The 20,628-nt window shown below is 38.2% G+C and overlaps 1 protein-coding gene across 7 annotated transcripts in view; it reads left to right on the top strand.

Moving 5' to 3' along the window:
- Positions 1-20,628, top strand: part of R3HCC1L (R3H domain and coiled-coil containing 1 like) — an 87,342-nt gene that overhangs the window by 19,685 nt on the left and 47,029 nt on the right. The window lies entirely within an intron of this gene.

The following is a 20,628-nucleotide window of genomic DNA, read 5'->3' as shown; positions in this document are numbered from 1 at the left end:
TTTTCAGTCTCTTTCTACTGTAAGAACTGAGAATTAACATCCTTCCTGTCCAGCTCTAGCTTCCCTGTAGTTCAGTTAGGGAGCAGCAAAGATGCAGTTTTATTGTAGAGGTTTGATGAACTGATTCGGGAAGACTAGATGGGCAATTAAATCCTCAGTACAGCATAATAAAGCAGAATGAGTAATGCTATCAAAGAACTTAGAAATGAAAACTAATTAGATAACTAGTAAAACTGATTTTAATTTTTAAAATATTACTCTATAGGTGTTTATTTTTAATTAATTCCTTTTATCTAAGAAGACTTAAGTTGATATGACCTGCTGTTTTGTGAGAGGTTTTTCTTCCCCACATCCTCTGATGATCTTTTCAGTCTGTTCCAGCTTCTGACTCTCATGTGTAGCCAGTGGCAACCGGGAAGCTGATATATAGGATGAAGGATTTTTCAGAGGGTCAGGCACAGCAACTGTCAGAAGATGACTGTACTTGTGTGCTGCTGAAGCACATGGCAAAGAATTGGATGGAAACTATAATGAAACGACACTGGTGATTTCCAGAATTTCCTTTTAATGTTAATATTGAGAGCTGAGCTTAAAACAAAGTACTGTCAGATAAAATTTAAGGATGAGGAGCCATAGGCACAGAAAAAAGGGGAAGGAAGATTCTCCTTTGATATGTTTTTTGGTAGCCTCTTTGCTTCTGTTAGCATTGGAAAGCTGACTTCAGATGTTCCTAGATGATGTGCATGGCTCGTGTGAGTAGAGGCATGGGATTTTATCGTACCTGACTCTGAAACGGCCCAGATCTCAGAGCAAACCAAGTGAGTTTTAATCTTGGTTATTTAAAATCTCCTTGTACCTGTCTTATTGAGAGTATTATTTTTTTTTAAGAAGAAACTAATTTGCAACTGGCTATAAAGAGCGACATTGTGTCCGGGCAAATGCTGTCCTAACACACTGCGCTGTCCCACAGGGGTAATTCTCAAGTCCCCAAACACAGTGCTGACAATCTGTGGCAGCCTGTGAATTGTTGGGCAGCAGTTGGGGAGGATGGACAGCAGAGTGAGGTGGTCGTGTGCAAGTTACAGAGGAGATGGGAAGGGGGAGAAATGAGAGAAGAGCAGAGCATCTCAGGTTCTGTGGGCAATTAGAATGGTAGCTATTCTCCTTGTTAGCTCTGCTGATACAATTGTGAAACGAACAGCTGGAGTTGGTTTTGGTGGGGTAGAAGTAGTGTGTTTTACTTTTCCTTTCAAGCTGTTATTGTTTCATTCTGTCTTCAAAACTGTAAGGTTAGATGTTCTGTTGATGAGAGTAGGGATTGGATGGATTGAAAAGTTTTGAAGAGACTAGAAATATCACTTCATGCTGGAAAATGAAACTATAAAAGTCAGTGTAATGGGGATGGGTCTTATCTTTTCTAGGAACTGTTACAATGGTAGTAAGGCCAGTTACCATATCTAGATCCAGAATGACTGGGCTTTTATCTCAGACAAATGTATATCCTGTTACTTATTTGTTTATTAGATTTTATACACATATACATATATCACCAGCTATTTGTTTCAGAAACACTTGGCCAACTATAGGAGTCTTCATCAGGTATCAAGGCATGAGTTTCTGGGTATTATTTGGATTGTGGAGTAGAATATAATGTGGGGCAGGCTTTGGTTCAGTTCTTTCTCTGGTTCTGAGAATGGCTATACAAAATAAGTGTATTTGATTGCTCCCCTAGATGTAATGTTTGTTACTGAGTATGGGATTAGACTTGGGGCACATTGTTTTGGAGCCCATCCCTCCTGTTCATCCTGTTTCTGGGTTTTGGTTAAATGTTACACTTGCTCATTGATACCATCGGGTTAAGCAAGCATAAGAGAAATGTCAGTGTTAACATTGTGTGCTGTCTCATCACATTTACCTGATGGTACCTATTAAAAAAGATGACAGGGTAAATGAATGGGCAGATGGTGTAAGGGAAGGTATGGAGAACTAGAGACACAGTAATAGTATCACTTCTCAGGAATTGTCTGTATGGTCTAGACTTGAGTCTCCATTGCTTGGGGTACTGAATGTCTAAACCTAGTGTTGAAGGCCCTCCAGGCTGAAAACAATCTTTCTGGCAGAATGTTCCACACTTTCCTATATTGAACCTTGGCTCTAGTAGTTTCTATAGCTGTCTCCAAAATAATGCTTTTTTTTAAAAAATTTATTTTTTTAATTTATTTATGTTTGGCTGCGTTGGGTCTTCATTGCTGCACGTAGGCTTTCTCTAGTTGCCGCGAGCGGGGGCTACTCTTTGTTGCGGTGTGCAGACTTCTCATTGCAGTGGCTTCTCTTGTTGTGGAGCACGGGCTCTAGGTGCGTGGGCTTCAGTAGTTGTGGCACGCAGGCTCAGTAGTTGTGGCACACAGGCTTAGTTGCTCGGCGGCATGTGGGATCTTCCCAGACCAGGGCTCAAATCCGTGTGCCCTGCATTGGCAGGTGGATTCTTAACCACTGTGTTACCAGGGAAGTCCCAAAATAATGCTTTTTGCTTACTGCGTCTTCAAATTGTTCAGGCTATTCCTTTTACTTGGAATATCTCCCTTCAATTCTCAGTCTACATACCAGCTTCCAGTTCCTCCTACCTTATGACATCTTCTTCAGCTATTCCAGGCCCTAAGTGATAGCTCTCTTTTTATCATTTACAACTTTTCTCTTTGTTTGGCAATTATATACTACCTTAAAACAACTTTTTTTGTTTTTCTAAAATTTCTTATCTTCCCAATTAAGTAGAGATAACTTAAAGAGGAGGCTACATTATTCATGTGGTTCAAACCATGTTCTTACCTGTGGTCCAACTTTACAGTTTCCACTGTCCCAGCATAGGTCTCAGTACAATATGTGCACTTAATAAATATTTGTTTGCTGCAAGAAAATACCATCACCTATTGTTAGCTTTTACCAACCTTTAACATTTATCTTGCTTTTTGTATCATAAAAATAATAGATTAGAATAGGATTTAGTACCTGAGCCATGTTTGTTCAGTAGATTATTCTACTTTGAAAACCTTTTGTAGCACTCTGTACAGTCTTCCTGATCCTTAAAGGGGCAGTTCTCTGAAGATATCACTGTATTCTAAGATAATTGTTTGTTATTCTTGAAACTCTAATTAGTAAACTTTCAATCTGCGTATAAGAGAAGCTTTTATTAATTATCTGATGTTTTCTTTGCCTGCTTTAAAATGAAGCTTGCTTCTTTTGGTGTCTCAGTTTCTTAGCCACATTTGGCTTTCACACTTGGTACTGTAGCTACAAAGAGGAAGGAGACATAGAGTTGTTGTAACTATATCTCTAACATAAGTACTCCATCTCCTTTACAATTATTCTCTTTTGTTATTATTGCACTTTGGTATTTCTGTTTTTTAAAACTGTGCTATGCTTTGTTTTACCCCATTTTTTAGAAGGCATGTATTCTAGTCTACTGTAGTAGTTAAGTGCAGGGACTTCGAAATCCTAACCAACACTTGGAAGCTGTGTGATCTTAAGTTAAGTTTCAGATTTCTCATCTGTAAAATAGAGAAAATAATAGCTACCTCTTAGTATGTACTTGGGGTCAAATGAGATAACATATATAAGACACTTAGCACAGATTAAACCTAGTAGTCTCTACTTTCAAAATTTACTTAATGGTTTATTAGCTTTAGTTTGTGAATCCTAAAGGGGAAAAAAAATCAAGCTTAATGTATGTCAGGTTTGAGGCACAGCCCTGTGCTGTGCCTCAAAAGCCCTGAAAGCCTTATTCATTTCAACTCTTTTATTGTCAAGTATAGGATATCAATGCAACCCAGGATAGACCCAGGAGAGGAACTAATTTCAAATAAGTCTAGAAGGACAGACCAACCTCCAGATGTATAGTGAGGGAAAGAAATTTTAGGAGGGAGTTTTCCTCTCTCCTCCCTACCACCAGGTATATATACAGAGCAGGTAGCAGACTTTTCTCTGTACATTTCTGTTACATATTATATTGCTGTTGTTCAGTTATATTAAAGCTTTGATCTGACTACCTTTTGAGGTGGTCAACAGTAGGTGCAAACATTAAATTTGGAACAGTTAAGTTGGTGAACCATGGGGTTACCACATCAGTGGAGTGTGAAAGAGACTAAGTTGCGGACTGTTTCCCAGCCTGTAAAGCATGAAATCAGTTGGTGCCAATGCATGGCGACTGTGGCCAGTGGAGTGTAAAATAAGTTGGGAGCGTGAATTGTGTTATGTTGTAAGAAAAACCTTTTCATGCCATAGTTTGTTTACATATTTTGGGGCCCTCAAGATCCCGTTGGAATCATCTATCCAGACAATCATCTTTCATTGTCTTGATACTCAGATTTTTTGTGAAATGTTTCTTCCAGTTATGCAAGCTATATTCTTTGTTCAACTGCATGCACAGAGGCGAAGGCTGTAAATGTCTGAAGCAGACTAATATTAAAATACTGTAACTGTTATATTCTGTTTAAGATGACATCTGAAAATACCTTCTGCAGCAGGTATTTTATGTACAAGTTTCTTTTCTTTTTAGATTCAGATTTGAAAGTGCACTCTATATTCTGCTTTGAAGGCTTCTGCAGTCTAGGAACTGTGTCATCAGTTTCACTGGTCATTGTTCCCATGTTCCCATGTGCCTCTGGAGAAAGGGAAGAATGTAGAGAAGGGTAACGTTTTCAAATGGTCAGGGGAGTTGGCAGGAAGAAGTATAGAGATTATTCTTACGGGGAATAGAAGAGAGGGAATTCCTCTCCTGACACCTGGTGAGGTTCTTCACCATATGGCTTTGAGGATGAGGCAAGGTGAATGAGGAAGTTTCAGAGATAGTAGTAGATTATTATTGTCAGCACTTTTAAGTCTGGAAGGTTATTGGGAGTAGTCATGCCATGAAAGCATTAATCTTTCATTCTTATCCTAGTTGATTTTCCTGTTTTACTGCAGCAGTCTTTGAGCTCTCTTTGGTTGCTATGCATTTATACAGATTCTAAGCAAATTGTTGATATTTATGAAATTAATAGATGATTGTAAGAGATCATCTTGCTGAATATCAGGCAGTCTAGTGTAGTAGTTAAAAGCAGGGACTTTGAAATCCTAACCAACTATGAAGCTTATGTGATCTTGAGTTAGAAGATCACTTAGAAGCTATGTGATCTTGAGTTATTTAAGCTTCAGATTTCTCATTTGTAAAATTGAGGTAATAATATTTACCTCATAGTTTTATAGTTGGAATCAAATGAGAAATTATTAGATATATGAAATATGTAGCACGGTCCCTGTCATATCTAAGTCCTCATTGAATGGTAGGTAGCTGTTTAATTTTTCTTTCTCTTCCTCTGCTACTACTGTTGGTACTACTTTGCCACTACTTCACTTTTGCTTGTAGAGCCTACACCTTAATGGAACAGAAAACGTAATTAGATGTGATTCACAGCAGCAGATTTTGAAAAAATGTCACTGTTCTCTTGCTTAATCTATTGCTTAATAGATCTTTCTTAACCAAATAGAAACTCTATAAAAAGACTTTTTAGTGAAAGGAAAGGATCTTTGTGTTGGCTTGAGATAGCCTTGTAAAAAAATTGATTATTCTAAAGTGTATTTGGTTAATGCAAATAAAACAGCTTTTCTATGAACTTAGGGAGTATATAGAAATAAAGTAAGAGTTTAAGGAATTGTCATTCCTTATTATTCACCTAGCACCAGTTATTTTTTCTGAGGAGTTGCCTTTTTTTGAATTCCTAGGAGAAATGTTTTGTCTGGTCCTAAGAATAGTTGTAGTAGAGTTCTTGTCCAATGTTCGAGGACATTTTTGTGGGAATGGGAGGGAAAAGTCATCCTGATCATTTACTAATGAAGATGTGCCTTAGTGTGAATAATATATTTGGTTTTGATGTGTATTATGTGTTTATTTTTTTTTGTATTTTGATGTGTATTATGTGATTATTTTTGCAGCACAATTGACTTCCTGATTAAACTTTGCTCAGCTAGTATATCCTGAGTATATATACTAGGTGGAAAACCGGTTAAGGCAGCTATGATGGTGATAAAACTACTTAGTTTAGTTGATGGGAGATCTGGGTTCTGGTCTCACTTACCACTCAAACAGCTACAAGTCTTAAGTAAATTCCTCAAACAGTTTCCTCATCTTTAAAATGAGGAGGTTATAGGACATGATTTTCCAAGGTCTTTTTCAGCTAGCTGTAAGGTATAAAGATCTGTATGGAGTAGCTTGACAATCAGGAAATGCAGCAGTGACACATTTTCACCAACAGAGGGTGAAGTCCAATCAGTCAGCTTGTGCTCTGTATTTGACCAGTATGTGACAACCTTGGAAATTAAGAGGACACATTGCTCCTCTATCCATTTAATTTAAGTTGTGGAGCTTCTTGCTGTTACGATTCTACTTGAATTTGACATCTTTCTGCTTTTTTTCTTTTCAACCTTCTAGGTAAAGAAGGGAGAAGAGAAAGGTAGCGGTTTCTAGTTGTCAGGGATTCATCTAATTTTGTTCTCTAAGGTAGAGAGTGAGTCTCAGATGACCCATTGGCAACTTTGATGGGAAGCACAATAGTATGAGTGGCTAAATTTAAATTACTTGTAGACACCTTCCTCCCCACAAACACACAGGCACACATACAAGTGACATTCAGTCCTTATTACCCTCACTCCCTCTGAAATCCCAAGGATGAAAGTGGGATGTCTGAGAAATATAATGAAGTAAGCACAATACTTTTAATTGAAATCTGGGTTCCAGTTTTGCTTTGCTACTTAGTATCTATCTAACCATGCACATTACAAGCTCAGATCCTCAATTTCTTTATTTGAATTCTGACCTATACAATCTTTTTCAATAATGTAATTTAAGATTCTGTAAAAATTCTTTAATGTTTATGTGAAGGACACTGCTATTCTTTTTTTTTTTTAACATCTTTATTGGGGTATAATTGCTTTACAATGGTGTGTTAGTTTCTGCTTTATAACAAAGTGAATCAGTTATACATATACATATGTTCCCATATCTCTTCCCTCTTGTGTCTCCCTCCCTCCCACCCAACACTGCTATTCTTGATAAGACATTATAATTAAGCAATATCTTATAAAAATAGCACATGATTTTTTTCTTTTTCTTTTTGCTAGGAATAGAACTATAGGTGTTGTTAAGGCACAAATATTAAAGTATTAAACTAAACTACCATTATGGCAAGAAGAACGACAATTGCCACTCCACTGAGACATTTTTCTAACCCCCAAAACAAATACAAACAAATTCTCTGAACATTGGCTCAGAGTGGCAGTGAGTCAGTCAAGAAGGGCAGGACCAGGAGCCAAGCCAAGCTGATATGGGGTATAGTTGATAGTGAAGCATTTAGAGAAGTCATCTGGGGATGAGTGAGCTTAGAAAGAGAGGGCATGTGGGGTCTAGGAATCTATATCACAAAGCTGGATTCAGAGTCCATTTCTTTAACCACATGAATGGAAGTAACTTTGATATAGAGTCCAGTTGTATGAGTCTGAGGGCACAGGATAACATGGAAGGAACAAAGAGGGCATGTAGTCCAAATAAACAAGCTGAGATAAGTGTCTAGAAGGTGACAGACAAGTGGATGTAAAAGTGTGCTTGTGAAAACAGGCAAGGATTAGTACTTATGATTTGATATGTACACAAGAGAGTAGAAGCCAGCCAGGCGAGCTAGATAGAAACAGCATTTTAGGATTATGTGCAGAAGACAAAATTTTAATCTATCCTGGTTTTAATCACCCTCCTTGATGTTGGTAGTCATGCCAACTTGGTATATCCAGGGCACCACACGTTTGAGGCTAGCGATTACATATCATTGACAAACTCTGCATGGTTTGTATGCTTCTAATAGCTTCACACGCCAGTGGATATGCATAGTCACAGATCTGTTCACTACAACTGCAGAATTCATTTCACAGAACTGGCTAGTAAAAAATTTGGCAGGCAAGTTAGCTTTTCAAGTGCTCCTAGGAATGGAGCCCAGCTGTTGGGCTTTGAGCTGTTGGAATTCATTGGGTTAGCAGCTAGAAAGAATGGACTGTAACATTTTCAGCCTAGTTCCTGACAGCAAAGCAGAGGTGTTAGAATTTCTGTTCTAAAGGTTTACACTGTAAGTAACTTAACCTTATTGCGTGTCTTAATATTCCTGGGCTTCTGACCGTTGAAATATGGCTTGGATCGATGGTGGTTTGGAGAAAGTAGAAAGAGGGCTATCCATCATTCAGAGGCTTCATAGAAGCTGCCTGATAATGCTGCTTTCACCAAGCAGCCATCTGTCCATCCATCCATCAGTAGGATGAAATGAGATTTAGCGGAACAGGCAGCCGTAACTCTGAGACACTTTCTAACCAACGCTTGCAGCCCTGGCCTTAGTCTGACCACAGAGCACCGCGCTGGGGTCTGGCGGGATGTGACAGCAAGTGCAGTCACATTCCCGCCACTGCCAGCCTAGAGTGTGTTCAGTACGAGGCTGAGCACAGCCGAATCTCCCATACAAATTTGACTAAACTTTGGGTGACGAGCAAACAGTAATTCTCTTTCAGGTCCATTCTGTTTTACAAGTTGAGCAGACTCTTTTGATGGAGAATGTTTTGTTTGACTTGGAGAAGAAATAGAATTAAGAGCTGATTTAATTCTCTGGAATCCTACCACACAGTTTAGCCTTTAACCCATGTCGTATATTGGCAGGCGGCTTTGTAAATGCTAATGAATCAGGAAGATCACCTTTTTCTCAATTGTAAACACTGTGGGTACTTCTGCTGGCAATTCTCAGTTCGTCATGGTAATGAAGGATGAGGCTAAATTAAATTCAGGGATAATTCAATGATTTTATTTTATACAGATTCTTTTTCCTCTAAAATTGAAATTTTTACCTAGGTTGTTAGAGAGCAGAAATTGCTTATTTCTCTCTACTCTGTATTAGTGGTGCCAATATGAAAGAAAGGAAAATGTGGACAGGAAAAAGGGTAAAAGATTAGAAGCAAGAACCTGGATTACCCCTAAAATAGATAATCAGACTCTGAGTATTGAATGTTAACTGTTATCTTCCTGCTTTTCCAGTGCACTGAGATTTCTGAGAGCCTCTTGGTCAGTATAGCTCTGTGCTCATGTTACCTATCCTGGTGACTTCCCTAGCCATGGCCACGTTCCTTGACTGTTTTCTTGCAGTGGTCACTTTAGACCTCAGCTCTTGCCCTTTGTTCTGAAGGCTTGCTTTTCATTTTAGATTGGGGGAGGGGTCGAGGGAGCCTAATGTACCGGAGATGCCTCGGAAATGAGAGCCTTGGATGAGTTCCTGGGCCTATTGATCCACCGGCAGTTTATGCATCCTGACATTCATAATCTCAGTAGGCTGCTGATGTTCCTGATTAATGGGCCCAGGGGCTGTCCATCCGTCACTTCACATTAATTACCGAAGAGGTGTTTTTCCAGTGATTTACCTGACAGCGGGCTGTGATAAATACCCCTAAGCAGAGTGGGCAGTAATTTATCACAGGGCCACCCCCCCCACCCCCACTTACCCTTCCACCTAACCACGGGACAGCATTGGGACCTGACCAAAGAGTGCCCCCTCCCCATAAGCTATCTATCTCCATAATTGCTTGTGGATGCATATTTATTGGGGCATGGGAGCTGGCAGATAGCATTCTAGAATTTGTGCTAAAGATGATGAAAAATAAATCTTCCTAGTAGGAAGAGTAGTAACTGGTATGTTTTTTCATGGGGCAGAGAAATATATATAAGCTGCCTTTCTGTTACTTTTAAGAAATCTGATGGAAATATTGCCTGCCCTACTGTGCATGTCCTGTAGTAATTGCTCTGTGAGCTTTAAAGAGGGGAGAAAGCACAGTTTTGTCTTTTTGATGTTTGTAGTCTGTTCAGGGAGAATCTGAAGAAATATGAGAAATTAGAGAACATTTCAAGGCACTAATATAATCTTGGGGGGATTGGGATAGAACTCCAGGGTTCCATTTCCTACTTTGTGGCCTTAGAAAGTGAAATTTAGTTAAATATTTAAATATCTGAGCGTTTTCCATGTGTCAGACATTGTATTCAACTCTGAAAATATGAAGATGAATGTGATATAGCAGCAGACCTCAGGGAGCAAAGTCTAGTGCCCCTAGCTTTAGTCTCTCAAGCTATAAAGTAAGCTTTTCCAGAACGTTGTGTAAGTATTTTAAATTAATTTAAAATTAATCTGAAATTAAAGGGATTTAAAATTAATTTAAAATTAACTTCCACATTAATTTTTTTTTCTAAATATTTGTTGAGTACCTTTTGTGTTCCTGAGGATACAAGAAGCATTTGAGAAACAGTATCTGCCCTCAAGAAACTATTATAGAGTATGAGAATGACATTCATAAGTAAAACAGGAATATAAGGTTGTTTATAATGACAAATGAATACCATAGGTAATGAATGTGCATGAATTCACAGAAGGGTGAAATCAGCGTGTCTTCAAATAAAGATGTAAGTCTTTTGAATGACTAGTAACTAGGAGTGTTTAAGCTGAGATAATTCATGGAGGATATTTCAGAATTTGGAATGAACAGATCATGAGGCCATTTGGTACAGAATGGAGGATTTGTGTCTGAGAGTGGAAGAAATATGACTGGAACAGCAGATTGACACCAAATCATGGAGAGCCTTGAATGCCGGCTAAGTTTAGTGACTCTAGTGAATCACTAAGGTTTTTGAGCAAGGAATTATGAAAAAAGGTGTTTTAGAAAAAATTATTATATATTCATGTGCCAATGTCATTTGGAATTGCCGGAGTATCTTAGAATACACCCTTCTTTTCTAAGGTTGTTCAGAATCAGAATATCCAGATTTATATAGCTCCCTGAATGCAATGCAAAGAATTGTGTTTTGGTTATATATGGAGTAAATAATAGACAGTCAAAGGAGACCAAGTTTTACAGTTTTTACTCATGCAAAGTTGAGAAGACAATGGAAGTTTTAAGTAATGACTGCACAATTAAATTAGGAAAGACTGTAGCCTGAAATCCTGAGCGAAATTGATCTTTAGTCATGCTAATATAACATCATTGAGGCTGCACTGCTTACTGACTGTATAAAATAGGTATATTTTAAAGGCAAGAATCAAAAATTAAAGAGTCAGTGGGGTCAGCTATGTTTTGGTAGGAATTTCTAGAGAATGTGATTATTTTTCATTTAAAAAATTAAGATATAGTTTATATGAAGTTCACTTTTCTTAGAGTACATTCTGTGAATTTTGACAAAAGCATAGTCATATAACTCCCACACAGTTAATATACAGAACAGTTCATCGATCCAAAAAATTCCCTTGTGCCCCTTTGTAGTCAACCCCTTACTTGAACCTGAGCTTCTGGCAACTGCAGATACATTTTCTGTCCTTAAAGTTTTGCCTTTTCCAGAAGTCATATAAATGGAATTGTATTTCCCTACTGATATATATGATGCTGAGCATTTTTTGATCTTTATATCTTCTTTGGTGAAGTATTGTTCAAATTGTTGTTTGTGGGCTTCCCTGGTGGCGCAGTGGTTGGGAGTCCACCTGCCAATGCCGGGGACACGGGTTCGTGCCCCGGTCCGGGAAGATCCCACATGCCGCGGAGCGGCTGGGCCCGTGAGCCATGGCCGCTGAGCCTGCACGTCCGGAGCCTGTGCTCCACAATGGGGAGGCCACAGCAGTGAGAGGCCCGCGTGCTGCAGAAAAAAAAAAAAAAAAAAAAATTAACAAATTGTTGTTTGTTTTTGGATATTATGTTTTAAGAGTTCAGTATGTATTCTGGATAAAAGTTCTTTCTCGTTTATGCAGTTTGCAAATACTTTCTCTCCGTTTGTGGTTTGTCTTTTCATTCTCTTTTAACAGTGTCTTTGAAGAGCAGAAGGTCTTAATTTCTCTGAAGTCCAGTTTATTGATTAATTTTTTTAAATGTTATGAATTATGCTTGTGTTGTATTTAAGAAATCTTTGCTGAACCCAGAGTCACAGAGATTTTTTCTCCCATATTTTCTTCTAGTAGTGTTATAGTTTTAGGTTTTTATTTTGTTTGTTTTGTTCATTTGTTGTTGTTTTTTTTCCCGTGCCCCGGTCCGGGAAGAACCCACATGTCGCGGAGCGGCTGAGCCCATGAGCCATGGCCGCTGAGCCTGCGCGTCCGGAGCCTGTGCTCTGCAACGGGAGAGGCCGCAACAGTGAGAGGCCCGCATACTGGGAAAAAAAAAATACTATATAGGCATTTGTTTGTGTTGGTTTACCTTGGGGTAGCGTAAGGATAGGGAAAACTAGGCAGATTAAAGAGATAAGCAGGTATGAAGATCAGTGGAATTTGTCGATTGAATGTAGAGGGTGAGGGCAAGGGAAGACTTGAAGTGTATCCATAAGTCTTGATATGTTTCTGCAGAACCTCCAAATCTTCTTCCTCTTTTGAGAGGGAGAGTAGAAGAAAAGATCCTTGGTTTGCTTTAATAAATACCACCATTCATGGCCCATGCATGATTCCACATTCATTGAGATTTTGGGTGAAAGTAAGTCAGAAAAGGGGAAAAGGAAAATATCTAAATCATATCTAAGTCATGACAAATAAAATTTTCTTCCCTGGTCGTTTTTGAGTGTTGAGAAAAAGAGAAGCAGTTTGATACCTTCAATTTTGATGTTTAGCCTGTTGGCATATAAACAAATAAAATCTGCAAACTGGCTTTCTTGTTCTTTTGGAACAAAAATAGCATACAATTGATCTTCTCAAAGAGCTGGTCCATGCAGAGAGAAACTTACTGTATTTAATCACATAATTTCCTTGTTTTTCCCAGACGTTTTTACTCAGCATTTATTGTGGTAGATATTTTAGAAACTGTGTTAGAGAGTTCAAGTCTTCTAAGACTCCAGAGTTATCTAAGGTAGTGACCAGCACCACTAATAGCTGTGGCAAGTTTTATACAGAACAGTGTGGTGGGTGCCAACAGTGTTTTCCTGGTATAGGAGGGACAAAGTCTAATTTTCAGAGAAGGGAAAGTTAATGATAAACAGCACCCCTGTGATTCAAGATTTCAGTGGTTAAGGTGGGACGGTATTTGTGGAGCTCATAAAGGTAAACAATTTTACTTCTCAAAGTGATGAAGTTAACAGTAACCATGGTATGTTAGCACAGTGTTAAAGTTAGGCATCTATGATTCAGAAAATTCAGAGTTGTTTTGTTGAGGATATACTATGGGAGGCATAGTTGGAAGCAGTCAAAACTTGGTTTCACTTATGGCTCCTACATGCTAGTTGTGTGACCTACAGGTTTAGTTACCTTATCTGTGAAATGGTAATAATAACTATACATACCTCAAGGAGTTGTTATGATGGTTAAGTGAGATAATATATGAGCACTTAGCACAGTGCTTCCACTCATTGACTTCTTTAGTGCAGGACAAATACTCTGTAGTTTTTAAGATCCAATATACTATAAGATTTTTTATAATCTCAGAAATATTCATAGTCTTAGTGCTTTCCAGTATTTCTTGTGATTGGGATATGTCTCTGTATCTACCTGTAAAAATGGGTAATACTTAAAAATGTAGAGCATCATTTCTTTAATGGTGGCAGGACATTGTGGTTTTCAAGAGTGAACCAGGTACAGGGGACAGGCCTTTAATCTGGCTATAGTTTGATTTTGCTCTCACCATTAGTTTGCACATAAGGCTTCTTTCTGTAAATATATTTATATCATGTGTCACATATACAAGTTAAGAAGGGTCTATATTAGTAGGAAAATAGCTAATGAGTTGAATTAAAAAAAAAAACACAACGGTAAACAATTCTTAACTTTGATCAAGAATACACATACCTTTCATCTATTCACAGTCTCAAGTTAAGGAGAAATATCTGAGTTGATATTACGTTGTGTTAGGAACATTTGTTTTTATCCTCATTTTTTACCAAACATTTATTGAATGCCATCCATGTGCGAGGAATGGTGTTGTGCATTGAGGATTTAAAAATGATAAGGCATTTCTTACTTTCAAGGAGTTCAAGGTATAATTGGAGTCAGACAAGCTAACAGTTTGGTATGACAGTAGGGAGTTGAAAATACCTAACCCATATTTTCTCAAAGAATATTTATTGAAATCTACAGCATGCAGCAGGCATTCAGAGATCATTTAGGGCTGTATCTCAAAAGGAACAGTCCAAAACGATCCTAGGCAAGTAGGTCTTCAAATGGCAATGGGCAGTATTGGGGTTGGATTCACTATAGGACAGGCACAGTGTAATCCTAGACAAGGTTAGACCCCTGAAAACTTCCTGATCAGTTTTGTTGACCCACTGGTGTTCCTCTGGCTTTTCACTTCCATGGCTCCATTATGTCTTTTGGAGTAGCTTTTGAAGAGAAAGGAGGGTGGTTAAGGTTTCTCATTTCTGAGACATCAACTGATTGATACAGTTATTCCTAATATTTTTCTTTCCCAGAGCACTGTAAGATATTAAAGTGGAGGGCATTAAACACTGTTGTATTCATATTGCCGTAAGGCAGTTATGAGCACAAACGCTGGAGTTATATTATCTAGATTAGAATCAGGCACTTTCTAGGTCCTTGGCCTTTGACGTATTATTTAACATCCTATGCCTCATTTTCTCATCTGTAGAATTGGACTGGTAATAATCTCACTTTGTAGGGTTGTTGGGAGGCTTCAGTGAGGGTGTTAACTATTTCGAATGTCATCAAGTAAGCTACATAAGATTTGGTAAGTGGCCAAAATAGGTATCATAAAGTTCATATATTAAAGTTCATAAACTTTGCTCAAATAAGAAGCATCTCAGATCCTTACTGAGAAGCCTTTTTATTCTTATTTTGTATATAATTTGAACACGCTGGAATTTACAGTACCTGTTAGATTCAAAAAAATAAAAATGCTTAGAGTGGCAAGAAGTGACAGGTGGTGAAGAGACAGAGACAATAAAAATCCTGTACTCTGCTAAAAAATAGTAAACTGAGGTCATAATATAGTTGTGTTGTCTGTGAGGTGAGAACACGTTCTTTCACAATGAATAAGGCCTTGATGTGTCACTCAACAAGTGGCCAGTTTAGCAGTTTGAATAGGGCTGTTTGACTCCTCATTTGCTTCCCATTAGTGAATCTGTTTACCTTTGAGTAAGGGCCTCTAAATGAATGTTTACCTGATTTAAAACCTTTTTTCTCTTCAGTCCAGGTATGTTAAAGAGAAGGCCTAGAGTCACTAATGTCACACATTATTGTCTTTATTCTGTTAATTTAAATCACAGCATATATTTTATAAACCTGGTTTGAATGGAAGAATAAACCAGGTGGATGTAGAAATTATTTTGTGTTTTCAAGTGTGAAATATGTCATTGTATTAACTAGTGCAAGTGCATTTATGGAAGGATACATTAAGAAAACTACAGCAGAATCAATTGTGGTTCATTAACAGATTTTATAGTTTTAAAAATATGAAACCATTTCTTTGCTGTCCAAGTATAATTTATCATGTTATTATATCACACACAAGTGTCTCTTTGTTGTGTTTGGATCAGGTTTTGTTTTTTGTTTTTTAAGTGAAGCCCTTTTGCAAAGGGAGGACATTTCTTGGTTTCTTGTTTGTAGAAATGTGCTTGACACTGGGAGTGCTGGAACTTGAAAGTGTGCAAAGATTGGGTATATCCCTCATTTTATTATTTTACTAAAGACTTCTGGTCAGGTGATATAATCTGCTAATTTTTCACTCATATTTTACTTTTTCTTTTATCTTGCTCCACAACCAAAATTGCAAATCAGTTGAAATAGAGCATGTTTTCTATCCCTGCTGTGAAAATTTCTGACATTGAATATGCTGTTTTAGAATAGTTTTTCAATCAAGTGAAACAACTTAGTGAATAAATTGATTTTAAGTTATAAGAATCTAAATATTTTTTTAATTAAAAAAGTGAAATGGAATAGATTTTAAAAAATAAGAGCAGTGCGGGAACAGTCATTGACAGGAAGACACTGGAACTCACCAAAAAAGATACCCCACATGCAAAGACAAAGGAGAAGCTGCAATGAGATGGTAGGAGGGGCGCTATCACAATAAAATCAAATCCCATAACTGCTGGGTGGGTGACTCACAAACTGGAGAACATTTATACCACAGAAGTCCACCCACTGGAGTGAAGGTTCTGAGCCACACGTCAGGTGTCCCAACCTGGGGGTCTGGCAACGGGAGGAGGAATTCATAGAGAATCAGACTTTGAAGGCTAGCAGGATTTCATTGCAGGACTTTGGCAGGACTGGGGGAAACAGAGACTCCACTCTTGGAGGGCACACACAAAGTAGTGGTCTCTTATCGGGACCCAGGGGAAGGAGCAGTGACCCCATAGGAGACTGAACCAGACCTACTTGCTAGTGTTGGAGGGCCTTTTGCAGAGGCGGGGGGCAGCTGTGGCTCACCAAGGGACAAGGACACTGGCAGCAGAAGTTTTGGGAAGTACTCCTTGGCATGAGCCCTCCCAGAGTCTGCCATTAGCCCCACCAAAGAGCCCGGGTAGGCTCCAGTGTTGGGTCGCCTAAGGCCAAACGAGCAACAGGGAGGGAGCCCAGCCCCACCCATCAGCAGAGAAGCAGATTAAAGTTTTACTGAGCTCTGCCCACCAGAGCAACAGCCAGCTCTACCTACCACCAGTCCCTGCCATCAGGAAACTTGCATAAGCCTCTTAGATAGCCTCATCCACCAGAGGGCAGACAGCAGAAGCAAGAAGAACTACAATCCTGGAGCCTGTGGAACAGAAAACACATTTACAGAAAGATAGACAAGATGAAAAGGCAGAGGGCTATGTACCAGATGAAGGAACAAGATAAAACCCCAGAAAAACAACTAAATGTAATGGAGATAGGTAATCTTCCAGAAAAAGAATTCAGAATAATGATAGTGAAGATGATCCAGGGCCTCAGAAAAAGAATGGAGGCAAAGATCAAGAAGATGCAAGAAATGTTTAACAAAGACCTAGAAGAATTAAAGAACAAATAAACAGAGATGAACAATACAATAACTGAAATGAAAACTACACTAGAAGGAATCAATAGCAGAATAACTGAGGCAGAAGAACGGATAAGTGACCTGGAAGAGAGAATGGTGGAATTCACTGCTGTGGAACAGAATAAAGAAAAAAGAATGAAAAGAAATGAAGACAGCCTAAGAGACCTCTGGAACAACATTAAACGCAACAACATTTGCATTATAGGGGTCCCAGAAGGAGAGGAGAGGGAGAAAGGACCCAAGAAAATATTTGAAGAGATTATAGTTGAAAACTTCCCTAACATGGGAAAGGAAATAGCCACCCAAGTCCAGGAAGTGCAGAGAGTCCCATACAGGATAAACCCAAGGAGAAACATACTAAGACACATAGTAATCAAATTGACAAAACTTAAGGACAAAGAAAAATTATTGAAAGCAGCAAGGGAAAAATGACAAATAACATACAAGGGAACTCCCATAAGGTTAACAACTGATTTCTCAGCAGAAACTCTACAAGCCAGAAGGGAGTGGCATGATATACTTAAAGTGATGAAAGGGAAGAACCTACAACCAAGATTACTCTACCCAGCAAGGATCTTATTCAGATTCGATGGAGAAATCAAAAGCTTTACAGACAAGAAAAAGCTAAGAGAATTCAGCTCTACAACAAATGCTTAAGGAACTTCTCTAAGTGGGAAACACAGAGAAGAAAAGGACCTACGAAAACAAACGCAAAACAATTAAGAAAATGGTCATAGGAACATATGTATCAATAATTACCTTAAACGTGAATGGATAAATGCTCCAACCAAAAGACACAGGCTTGCTGAATGGATACAGAAAGAAGACACATATATATGCTGTCTGCAAGAGACCCACTTCAGACCTAGGGACACGTACAGACTGAAAGTGAGGGGATGGAAAAAGAAATTCCATGCAAATGGAAATCTAAAGAAAGCTGGAGTATCAATACTCATATCAGATAAAATAGACTTTAAAATGAAGAATGCTACAAGAGACAAGGAAGGACACTATGTAATGATCAATGGATCAATCCAAGAAGAAGATATAGCAATTATAAATATGTATACACCCAACATAGGAGCACCTCAATACATAAGGCAACTGCTAACAGCTCTAAGAGAGGAAATCGACAGTAACACAGTAATAGTGGGGGACTTTAACACCTCACTTACACCAATGGACATATCATCCAGACAGAAAATTAATAAGGAAACACAAGCTTTAAATGACACAATAGACCAGATAGATTTAACTGATATTTATAGGACATTCCATCCCAAAACAGCAGATTACACTTTCTTCTCAAATGCGCACGGAACATTCTCCAGGATGGATCACATCTTGGGTCACAAATCAAGCCTCAGTAAATTTAAGAAAATTGAAATCATATCAAGCATCTCTTCTGACCACAACGCTATGAGATTAGAAATGAATTACATGGAAAAAAACGAACAAAACACAAACACACAGATGCTAAACAATACGTTACTAAATAACCAAGAGATCACTGAAGAAATCAAAGAGGAAATCAAAAAATACTTAGAGACAAATGACAATGAAAGCGCAATGATCCAAAACCTGTGGGATGCAGCAAAAGCAGTTCTAAGAGGGAAGTTTATAGCTCTACAAGCCTATCTCAAGAAACAAGAAAAATCTCAAATAAACAATCTATCCTTACACCTTAAAGGAACTAGAGAAAGAAGAACAAACAAAACCCAAAGTTAGCAGAAGGAAAGAAATCATAAAGAACAGAGCAGAAAAATGAAATAGAAACAAATAAAACAGTAGCAAAGATCAATAAAACTAAAAGCTGGTTCTCTGAGAAGGTAAACAAAATTGATAAACCATTAGCCAGATTCATCAGGAAAAAGAAGGAGAGGACTCAGATCAATAAAATTAGAAATGAAAAAGGAGAAGTTACAACAGACACCGCAGAAATACAAAGCATCCTAAGAGACTACTACAGGCAACTCTATGCCAATAAAATGGACAACCTGGAGGAAACGGACAAATTCTTAGAAAGGTATAACCTTCCAAGACTGAACCAGGAAGAAATAGAAAAAATGAACAGACCAATCGCAAGTAATGAAATTGAAACTGTGATTAAAAGTCTTCCAGCAAACAAAAGCCCAGGACCATATGGCTTCACAGGTGAATTCTATCAAACATTTAGAGAAGAGCTAACACCCATCCTTCTCAAACTCTTCCAAAAAATTGCAGTAAGGAACACTCCCAAACTCATACTATGAGTCCACCATCCCCCTGATACCAAACCAGACAAAGGTACTACAAAAAAAGAAAATTACAGACCAATATCACTGATGAATATAGATGCAAAAATCCTCAACAGAATACTAGCAAACAGAATCCAACAACACGTTAAAAGGATCATACACCAGGATCAAGTGGGATTTACCCCAGGGATGCAAGGATTCTTCAATATATGCAAATCAATCAATGTGATACACCACATTAACAAATTGAAGAGTAAAAACCATATGATCATCTCAGTAGATGCAGAAAAAGCTTTTGACAAAATTCAACACCCATTTATGATAAAAACTCTCCAGAAAGTGGGCACAGAGGGAACCTACCTCAACATCATAAAGGCCATATACGACAAACCCACAGCAAACATCATTTTCAATGGTGAAAAACTGAAAGCATTTCCTCTGAGATCAGGAACAAGACAAGGATGTCCACTCTCACCACTGTTATTCAACATAGTTTTGGAAGTCCTAGCCCTGGCAATCAGGGAAGAAAAAGAAATAAAAGGAATACAAATTGCAAAAGAAGAAGGAAAACTGTCACTGTTTGCAGATGACATGATATTATACATAGAGAATCCTAAAGATGCCACCAGAAAACTACTAGAGCTAATCAATGAGTTTGGTAAACTTGCGGAATACAAAATTAATGCACAGAAATCTCTTGCATTCTTATACACTAATGATGAAAAATCTGTAAGAGAAATTAAGGAAACACTCCCATTTACCATTGCAACAAAAAGAATAAAATACCTAGGAATAAACCTACCTAGGGAGACAAAAGACCTGTATGCAGAGAACTATAAGACTCTGATGAAAGAAATTAAAGATGATACCAACAGATGGAGAGATATACCATGTTCTTGGATTGGAAGAATCAATATTGTGAAAGGACTGTACTATCCAAAGCAATCTAGTGAATCAGTGCAATCCCTATCAAGTTACCAATGGCCTTTTTTACAGAACTAGAACAAAGAAATCTTAAAATTTGTATGGAGACACAAAAGACCCCGAATAGCCAAAGCAGTCTTGAGGGAAAAAAACGGAGCTGGAGGAATCAGACTCCCTGACTTCATACTATACTACAAAGCTACAGTCATCAAGACAATATGGTACTGGCACAAAAACAGAAATATAGATCAATGGAACAGGATAGAAAACCCAGAGATAAACCCACACACCTATGGTCAATTAATCTATGACAAAGGAGGCAAGGATATACAATGGAGAAAAGACAGTCTCTTCCATAAGTGGTGCTGGGAAAACTGGACAGCTACATGTAAAAGAATGAAATTAGAGCACTCCCTAACACCATACACAAAAATAA

The sequence above is a fragment of the Tursiops truncatus genome, chromosome 16, assembly GCF_011762595.2.
Source record: "Tursiops truncatus isolate mTurTru1 chromosome 16, mTurTru1.mat.Y, whole genome shotgun sequence".
Lineage (NCBI taxonomy): Eukaryota > Metazoa > Chordata > Mammalia > Artiodactyla > Delphinidae > Tursiops > Tursiops truncatus.
Note: the sequence above shows the minus strand (reverse complement) of the source record. Positions and strands in the feature narration are given on the sequence as shown.